This window comes from Sinohyriopsis cumingii, unplaced genomic scaffold (assembly GCF_028554795.1).
Source record: "Sinohyriopsis cumingii isolate HCF-2022 unplaced genomic scaffold, ASM2855479v2 utg001527l, whole genome shotgun sequence".
NCBI lineage: Eukaryota > Metazoa > Mollusca > Bivalvia > Unionida > Unionidae > Sinohyriopsis > Sinohyriopsis cumingii.
In genome coordinates, this window is record NW_028316012.1 from 2,809,855 (window position 1) to 2,819,956 (window position 10,102).

Genomic DNA, 10,102 nt, shown 5'->3' on the forward strand with positions numbered 1-10,102 from the left:
TATATATATATATATATATATATATATATATATATATATATATATATATATATATATATATATATATATATATATATAATCGCAGTAATTTTATTGTATTTGCAATATTGACGCGCATTTATGAAACTCCTTAAATGACTCATTCATTTATAAATTACATTTGGAAAGAGCGCTCATTTTGTAGCTAGATATAGTTTAAGCTACATATACCAGGCAGGAACACAATGTGTAGTTAATCGGTTAAAACAACCATTTTTTTTTCTGCAGGAATTTATATACTTAATTTCAGCATATTGTGGTACTTCAATTTTTCATATAAGGTTTAGTGCAGGTTTGAAAGTAATCACATACAGCATTGGTTAAAGACCCTTGTATTCATAATTACATCATGGACGTCACACTCATCTCTAACTTTCAGAAGAAAGTTTGAATATTAGACGCGTTTGGAGTAATAACTTCGAACTCTTAAATACATCACTCATTAGAAATAAGCCTCCCACTTAAAAAAGTAGGATGCTCTAACACTTTTCAAGAAAGTACCATTATTCAAATGTACACATCAACACAGATGAAACATTCAAGCAGAATTTACTTGTTTATATTTATTATTTGGAATGACCACTTTGTTCACGTGTACAAAAAAATAGTTTAGTCAAGGTCTTCTAGAACGAATTTTCGTAACTGGTCACTGGTTTGATCTATTTAAAAAGGCATGACCCTACGTTTCAATTTTGTTTCTAGGAATATGACACAGAGAATCCGTTGCAGCTTGAATTCATTTTGTAAATTTGTATACACCTTACAAACCTGCCGAACTACGTTACATCCAGAACTGGCATAGAATTTCCATATTGTCAATTATCTTCATGCTTAATTAGTTCCAGTCCATTGTACACCTGCATTTAGTTTTGAGTAGCAAACTTATTGAATGCAGCCACATTGTTTCAGAGATATAATATAACATAGAAAACAAATGCTTGAGTACCTGTTGTAAAATATATACAGTAGTTTAAATTCCACACCGATTGTTATGTCACTAAACACCATCAATTACGCCAATTTATTTATTTTGATTATTTCTTGCTGACTAGGCTGAAGTAGCAACACAACATATATGTACTTGTTTTATGTTTACATTCAAATAACATGCAAACAATGTTACTTTGTTATATCTAGATAGTATTGTTATGTCTTATTCTGGAGAAAAACATACTTTATATTTTTCATAATATCTGGTAAAGATTGATCAAGAAAATTACATTTTCCTTTGAAATGATATAGTTAGATGTTAGTATATTGTAACCTAATGCTCACTTGGCATTATCAGCATGTATGATTTATTGGTTGAGATATGACATATCGATATATACGACCTTGATGGTGAGTGATGATGTGTTTGCATTCAATATCTTTGAAAATGACGACTTATTTATGAGTTCTAAATATTGTACAGTTGCAAAAATAAAGATTGATAAGAAATTAAATGGAATGCTAATTTAGACAGACTACCCAATATATATAACGTGTGTATGCCAGCGTCAAGCCTGTGTGTCTTCTCTACGAGAAAAAAGTAGCTCTTTAGTAAATGATTGGGCTTAAGTTTGTGCTGATTCCTTTGATTATATTGATAAAATATGATTCGTACTGTTTATTGTTTCCATACCTGAATACAATCAAGGCTGGTATTGATCTTCAACACTACGGTCAATTTATATTTGCCATTATGGTGTTACAATTAGATCACGCTAGTTGTTTATGTGTAAAATACGGTATCTCTTGAACGGCCTTTTCATCAAATCAGACGTATTATTTATAGATCTATGTTCACAAATGAAACTTTAATTGGTGATTCTACGGTTGGGTGAAACTTAACGTTATGGTTATGTATTTTCGTCAGTCCTACCTTCCCATCTTAGGTATGTCCATTGGTTTGTTAATCATTTCATCTATCTGTCCCTAAGCAGCTTTGTGCATATACTCGAGCTTGAGCCCTCTTCAAAATATGTTGTACACACGTTGCATTATGGTGAAAACACATTTGGGTAAAGGTCAACATGACATTCGTCGACTATAACTTATTGGATGCAGGTCAAAACCTGAATCTTGCATCGTATAATCTTTGCTATATAGAAAATCATTGATCGTCTCACGTGGTAAAAATGTCTAGGTGACGTTGAACAACTGTAATGGGAATTCTTTTCCATGTAGGTACATTTAAGTTTGCAGTGGTTTGCTTTAGAGAAGACAAGACAATTTTCCATTACGGGCCAACAAGTTCAAAGGTTACATTAAAGTTAACGTATGAATAACCAGGATTAGTTTACTGTCCAAAAATATAAAATTGTTTCCCCAGGTCATTCTATTGATCAATTACAAGCATGTATTGTGCAATTCTGTTTTAGTGGATTCACTATTTTTTTCCCCTGTAGGATCGGCGATATAAAGTAGGCCCGATGTCCTTTCTCGCATGTCGTAAGAGGGGACTAAATGAGGCAGTGCGGTAGTGGCTCAGCCATTCGCGTGCTAGACTTGTGACCAAAAGGGTTCATGTTCGAATCCTGCCATTGCTTTAGCTTTCTCTGCTACCGTGGTACTCCCTTATACAAGGCACATTACTTCAAATGCATCGGTACTGAACTTAAGCTGTGCCGTTAAACAACCATATCAAAGTCACAGAAACGCTACAAATGTTTTTTTTATATTCTATTTCTGTGGTGGAAAAAAAACTTATCACAATGAATAAATGTACTAGTTAAATTACCTTTTCTCTTGTTAATTATCGATTTTATTTCTCCGCATCACAATTACACTTTGCATAGAGTAATATAAACTATGTTATGTTACTCTCCTTTAGTATCATTACTTCGATTTACTACCAAATGTTGTCTGGATGGTGATTTGAGTGTCATAAAGTCTGATTTGTCCTTGAAGATTATATATAAACTTTTTCAATGAGCATGGTGCACAATTCAAAGAACACTTGTTTAAATTATATATATGGATTTATGTGTGTTTCTAAGGTCTGAGATAGCCTAGATAAGGTCATGATATGTGGAGTACTAAGAGACGAAAATTGTTAAATAAATTTACATTAAACTGTGTCTTAGTTTTTTAGTTTCTTTTTCCTTGTTTTGTTAGGGAGAGTGTTAAGGTAAATATGTGTAACTTTAGTAGTTGAGTGTTTTTTTACATGGAATTATGCCTTACTGTAATACACTGCACTGAACAACATTTACCAAAATGGACATATTTACTACATTTGCATATAAATAGATTAGCAAATAAAATATCCTACATTGTATAATGCACAATATTTGAGTTGTTTATATCACTTCCACAACAATGTAGTCTTCGTCGGAAATATGAAAAATATAATATATTTTTTCCTTAATTACTGTTTTGGGAAAACAATAGTTTCTTTATCAAATATTATCATTAAAAGTAGTCGAAAATAAAGACAGAAATAGCTTCAATATGTCCACTTGACCATTAAAAGAACTTGAAGTGTCCATCCTCATCGTCATCGTTGTTGTCATCGTCATGACGTTAAGTGTTGGACCATCAAAATCTAAGACATACGTCTGGGGCGAACGGACTCTCATTCGTCAATATGGTTAACATTCGTCCTTTTCACATAATCTGCTAAACAATAATGAAATGAATTTAAAGATTTATAATCCTTATAAAACTTTTTGTACTTAACAAAGCTTTATATATCTAACATTGCCTCATTTCTCCCTGTACCGGCCGCTTAAAAGGTTATGTCAAACTCACCAGTTACCATTAAAACATAATTCCCAATTAATATATCAGAATGTAGATTTCGAATTGAAGAGACATAAATCAAAATTATTTAAGGTTCTGTTCATAATGGTTGATCACAAATATAAAATGGAATATATCCGCAGAAATAACGTCACGAAATGAGCCGGATACCTTGATATTTTAATACGTAGATAATGTGCCATAAAAGCTCATGTGAGATGTTACGTAGGCCACGAAACCAGAACTACTCGCGCTGTGAAGGGAATTAAGGCCCACTTGCTCCAGGAAATATACGGTTATTGATTTAGTAAGCATTGTGATTAAATCCAAACCTTTTGTTATAGTGAATTGCGTCCATCTGCCTATCTATCTTCAGCTGAATAATCAACTGGCCAAATACTGGTTGTACCACCTCAAATAACAAATGACGGCAGTCTTGACTGTGTCTTTCTTTTCAGGACATAGGAGTCTGCGATCAAAATGACAGGAGGGCTTTAAAAAGGCAATAATCGCGAATGTCAACATAGCTATAGTAATTTCTGGGTCTGTTTTGAAATGTAACTTTATTATAATTACTAGTAGAAAACTGAAGTCTCTGGAGTAACTTCAACACTAAATACTGAATTAGATTTTCTTAATATTGCGCATGGAAATGAGTTTATTTTCATTTCATATATCATATAAATCCGTTCGTTTATTGCATGTGTGACAAAAGGGCGTTGCACTATTACCTGATTATTTTTTCTGTTCAGTCTGAATCATTCTTTCGTTCTTGCTTAGATATTGAATTGAATCTGACTTGATCAGACACTAATTAAATATCCAATAAATACATGTACATATACCTTCCGAATTACGCAAATTGTATTATATCATCTTACATTATTCGTAAATACTGGTTCGTAGGAATTGATGAAGAAACCTATGGGAATTTCATTGACAAGTTCCTTCCTAACACAAACATTTTCAGGTCGAATCTGATCAAAATCAAAATATACAGACTGACTAGATACGCTTAATCTTGCTTATCAAAGAAATATACAATATATGTTGGAGATACAGGCATATGTCGTGAGAACGCGTACATTCTTTTCAGCAAGAATATTTGAATTAGACATTTGTGAGACCTTTATGCGGGTTTCCAAAAACGCAAAAAAAACCAAAAAAAAACCCACAAAAAATTTAGATCAATTTAAAGAAATAAAATAAAATTTGCAATAGCGAATATGCATAACTCTGCTACCTCCGCACGCCTAGCCCATTCCCTTAGTTTCACTCGCATTGTGTGAATGCCGTGCATAACTTTGTGTTGTAATTAATTACATTACTTGGTTTAAAGACCCTATTAAAACGGTGTAAGAGAAGCTATTAACAATCGACACGCACGCAAGCACTTAAATATTAATATAATATAACATTTGTGCTTGTTTTGAAAAGCTTAGGGTATGGAAAGAAAGAGAACCTGCAACATGAACGGTCTTATTGGCCATTACCTTATGTGTATCCGATTTAAAAGTGATTAAAACAGTTCAATGTAAATACTTGACTTTTATGGTCGCTTTGACCTCACTGAGCATCAACAATTTTAATACTGAAAATGTGTGTTTAAAAATTGCCATAAAAATCGTGAGACAGGTAACATGTGGCAGTCTCCATTGTGCAATACTATTAACGTATCCTGTAAATTTGAACCAAAGAAGGTTTATCCCAAATCAAAGGTAAATAATACACCCATTTCAATTCGTTTAGAATGTATTTATCTAAGGTGAGATATGAAACAGATTATATACTATATAAACTACTTATAAAAATGATCCAACTGGAAACATCACAGACACCGATCTGCCTTCAGACTATACATCGGCAGATCATAGCATGTGATACTTGATCTAATGCAAAATGCATAGACCCACATCTACTAGCCCATTATGTGACGACAGCTCGATCCGGCAAAGTTGTGGATAATTGTACTTGATCGAGGTTGTAACAGAGAATACGGTCATTGTTAATATAATTTATAAGACAAACTGTGTTTAACATCACATACACTAAACCCAAAATTGTATATATATATATATATATATATATATATATATATATATATATATATATATATACGCACAGACAGAGAGAAAATTATAAATATACACCAGATAGAGCGGAAAGTGTTATCCTGGATTATATATAAGAATGTTGAGAATACTAGACAAAATTAATATTTAATACAAATAATACTATCAATCAGGTTACATATTTTTTATTTCGTACTCTACGGAGATTCGAACCCAGGTCCGCGGGTAAACGGCACCCATCGCCTTGCCTGCACACATCAGCCCTTATTCCATCACGACTAAGCACGCATCACCAAAAAAATGATGCGACAGAATCGGTGTTATATGCACTCGTGCGTAACAGACACACTCACATGACGACCCAGTAATTAAGTATCATCTCTCTACACAGTCATTATGGATGTCTATGAACGAAATCAACTTATATATGATTAATTATGGAAAATTAAAAATAAACAGCCGACAGAATGGAAAGTGCTATCCCTTGATTCTGTAGAAGAATGCTTAATAATAGTAGGCAGAATTAATATTTAATACAAATAATAATATCATACATTTTAGAGACGTTTTGATTCGTTTTCCAACGAGATTCGAACCCAGGTCGTGGGTAAACGGCACCCATCTGATTTCCTGCACACCCCAGACATATTTTTTTACCCCCCCCCCCCAAAAAAAAAAAAAATAATCCAACTCTGCAACAGGTACAAGACATGTACAGAGAGATATCGTCATTTTAACACCACGTTTATAAAATGTCCACATTCAACTGATAGCAAACCGCCAGTTTGAATTAATATTTCAAAATCACCCTTGGAATAGGCGGAATAGAAGACACGGATACAATCAGAAATTGCCAGTAAATGTGGCGGAAAAGTGGCTGTCCTGTTAGCCAACCTACTCTTTGTTCTTACAAAATGTGCTTGTTACACAAAATGACGCCGACAGCCATGGGATCCCATATTCCATCACGACTAAGCACGCACCAACACAAATTGTATAAACTGAATGGGTGTTAAATGCAACCGTGTGTAGAAGACACACTCATATGATGACCTAGCAATTAATTCTTCTCTGTCTACACAGTCATTCCGAATTCCTATATGTATGTATGTATGTATGTATGTATGTATGTATGTATGTATGTATATTTTGTTTCAATACATATGACTAGTGTTTTCTTGCATATATATATATATATATATATATATATATATATATATATATATATATATATATGTATAATACTGTAAATAATGAGGCCTCGATTAACATTATTTACATTATGAAGTTTATTTTCATATTTTGCAACTATACGTGCTTTATTCATACCTGTATCGAAGAGTACTTGTACTTGGATAGTCTGTTTTGTGAAGATCGTCACCAAGGCACGTGAATCGCATGAATGAGTATCTGTAATCTTGAAGAGCATATGTTGCTTAATTAGTTTATTGCATTGAATGCAAAATATATTATTTGTAAAATTATAGGATTGGTTGGTACATTCAGTAGTGTCTTTGCACAAAAATCCTAATGAGTATTTGGATTTGAATATTCCGAAAAGAAATTAAAATGCGATAAATGGTTTGCTATAAATTCACCATGATTTGAGTGATTAACGTCTGCCAGGAATAGAAGCAGTCGTTGTGTATGTATATCCCAGGACCGTGCAACCTTCCTTTTCGGCGCCGGCCTTCTGTTTCCCTTCTGCTATATGGTTTTCAAGTCACTTAACATGAACGAATTAAACTACATAATGCATCATCCCAAAAAGCACGCGCTGTTCCACATTCGGGATTGGGGGTGGCAAGCGGTGTGTGATCTAATCGGTCACATAACGATTTAATATTGCATGTTGTCTCTCAAACCTGTAACTGTATAACTGTTTGATATTGCTTGATAACACTTGGAATAGATATCTTCACAAGGGAATCATTTATGTGTATATGGTTTGAGCCTGACTTACTTTTCCTGTATAAAATGTTGCAAAGAATCACGAAAAATCATCACTGTATACAAAACTGCCTGATGACGTATAAAGCAGATCATAGGTGACATTCAATGGTATTTTGCATGTTTTCGTTGATGTTGTGTACCTCTAAATTGTAGTAAGAACTGCAAACTTTGACGAAAGGTTAATGTTTATGACGTTCTGTTTGCCCATGGGGTGTCGATGCGTGTATATCATTTGTCAAGGAAACAGTAGGTCATAAAATAGTTCGAAGATCCATTTTCATTACAATTATCAGCAGCAATGGTGGTACGGACATAAATATAGAGGAGCATATAAAATATAACTTGCTTATGACATCGATTTTCGAATAAGTGCTAGAGGGACAATTAGGATTGATAAATTGCAAATTAACTGTCCGAAATAAGTCTACATTGTACTTGAAAACGTATCTCTTATAGTTTTTACCTTCGTCTAAGCCTTGTTATAACCTTAAGATCAGGGCCGCGGACAGAATTTGTGGGCCATAGGAAAATATATCCAGTAGGCCCCTATGAATTACAGAAAAAATCACCAACAACTCTTCTCCTCGGCGATGGTCCCCTGAACGTTGTGGGCCCCTGGAAGGTTGTCCTAGTTGATCTACCCTGCCGCGGCCCTGTTTACAATGCTCGTTTATTGATCTCCGGCATATATTTATAAGTCGTCCAAATTTTACCCAAATCAAGGTTACTCATTATTGATATCTGCTTTCAGTTTAGATTCCACGTATCACGTACAGTAAATACCAGCTGGGTATGTGACCTCGACAAGATATCTTATACGCTAAGATGAGATATATTTCTCTAGTTCGAAGTCACTTTCAAATTGTGTGAAAGTAGGCGATACATTTTATTAACACCGTAACACATCTTTTCATTTCTAAAACGAATATCTAAAATAAAAAAGCACGCACAAAAAACGCGGTTCAGTCATTATATATACCAATTACTATCGTTTCAGCAATATACATATCTGTATATCTGCATTTAAGAGTGAATTGCCTTTTTTCAAGAATGGTTTGTCTGTCACATACTGAATATGTCCAGCTGACTGAAATTAAGGTCTTAAGTGTGACGGTCTATACGAAATGAACAAGTAAATTTTAGACGGTATGAGAGACAGACAGAGAGAGAGAGAGAGAGAGAGAGAGAGAGAGAGAGCTAAGAAGTAAGAACCTAAGAAGTACATTACTAAGTTTAGCATACAATATTTACTTATACATATATTTATCCTCGTTAATTTTCGTTCTAAGCTGAGAATGTGTATGGTTAATGTGGTAAACAAATTTTATATGAACACTGAACAGACCCATCTTTCCTTCGTGAGTCTTAATTATTGATTCCGTTTTCAAAATACAAACGCTTTTGCAATGATTCGCGATCAATGGTGCAAAATTTTCCAGTACTTTTTTAATATGCCGCGCTAATATAACCGAATGCATAAAACTACATGGGAATACTCTGCCATTTATATTTGAAAGCTCTGATTTTGTAGCAGTATGAAGACCGCAAAAGTCGATGACAGAAAGGCAGTATAACAAGCAGCAAATGTCAAATAAATACAAGTTTGAAAGAACGCTTTCTACTTCAGTTAGGAAATTAAAAAAAGATGGTCTAAATAGTGGAATATGTTACACAAAATGCACGAAATGTGGCTGAAATTAGAGTATTATATGAGCTCTCTTGTAATTCGTACTCTTCATCAACGCACTATTTACTATTGTCATTATTTTATTAATAATATTGCCGTTTGTAGTATATATGGTCAGTATTAGATATTGTTATGTTAGTGCGGTGTTAAGGAAACATTTATTTTTATGGAATTTTAGTAGTAGAGCTGTGTTAGTGCTGTTTCGCTACGTTATTTATTGTGGTAGCATCATAAGAGAGTAGTAGTCGTTTATTTGCACGCTTAAGTTACTGTAAGAAGTATGAGGCTGCAGAGATATTTTTTCTACACATTGTGTTGTTAAAACGCACCAATCATTAAGTAACAGAAAAAAACCCAACCAAATGGTTTTTGAAAACTTCACAAATAATTTAACGCTTCTAAGTTATGAGATGAAACTTAAAGCACTTACATTATTGTGAATTAAATCCAAAATTTATCACACGTTCAAAGAAATATAGTGTTCCGAATGAATTCCAGATCTTGCATGTGCTGATACACCAATAGCCTTGAATGTGCTGAAGTGCCAACAGTAATGATTTGTTACTATAATCGAATAATATTGTTTAGTCCTAACAGTCACATGATCAATTTCTAATGCCGTTAA

The 10,102-nt window shown here is 33.6% G+C and overlaps 1 long non-coding RNA gene across 1 annotated transcript; it reads right to left on the bottom strand.

Moving 5' to 3' along the window:
• Positions 1-1,390: 1,390 nt before the first annotated feature.
• Positions 1,391-8,432, bottom strand: LOC149772024 (uncharacterized). The gene is made up of 4 exons (XR_016418059.1): positions 8,254-8,432; positions 7,167-7,254; positions 4,098-4,234; positions 1,391-3,642 (listed from the first exon to the last, which is right to left on the bottom strand). It is a non-coding gene; the product is annotated as an uncharacterized LOC149772024 (long non-coding RNA).
• Between the last annotated feature and the right edge of the window lie 1,670 nt (positions 8,433-10,102).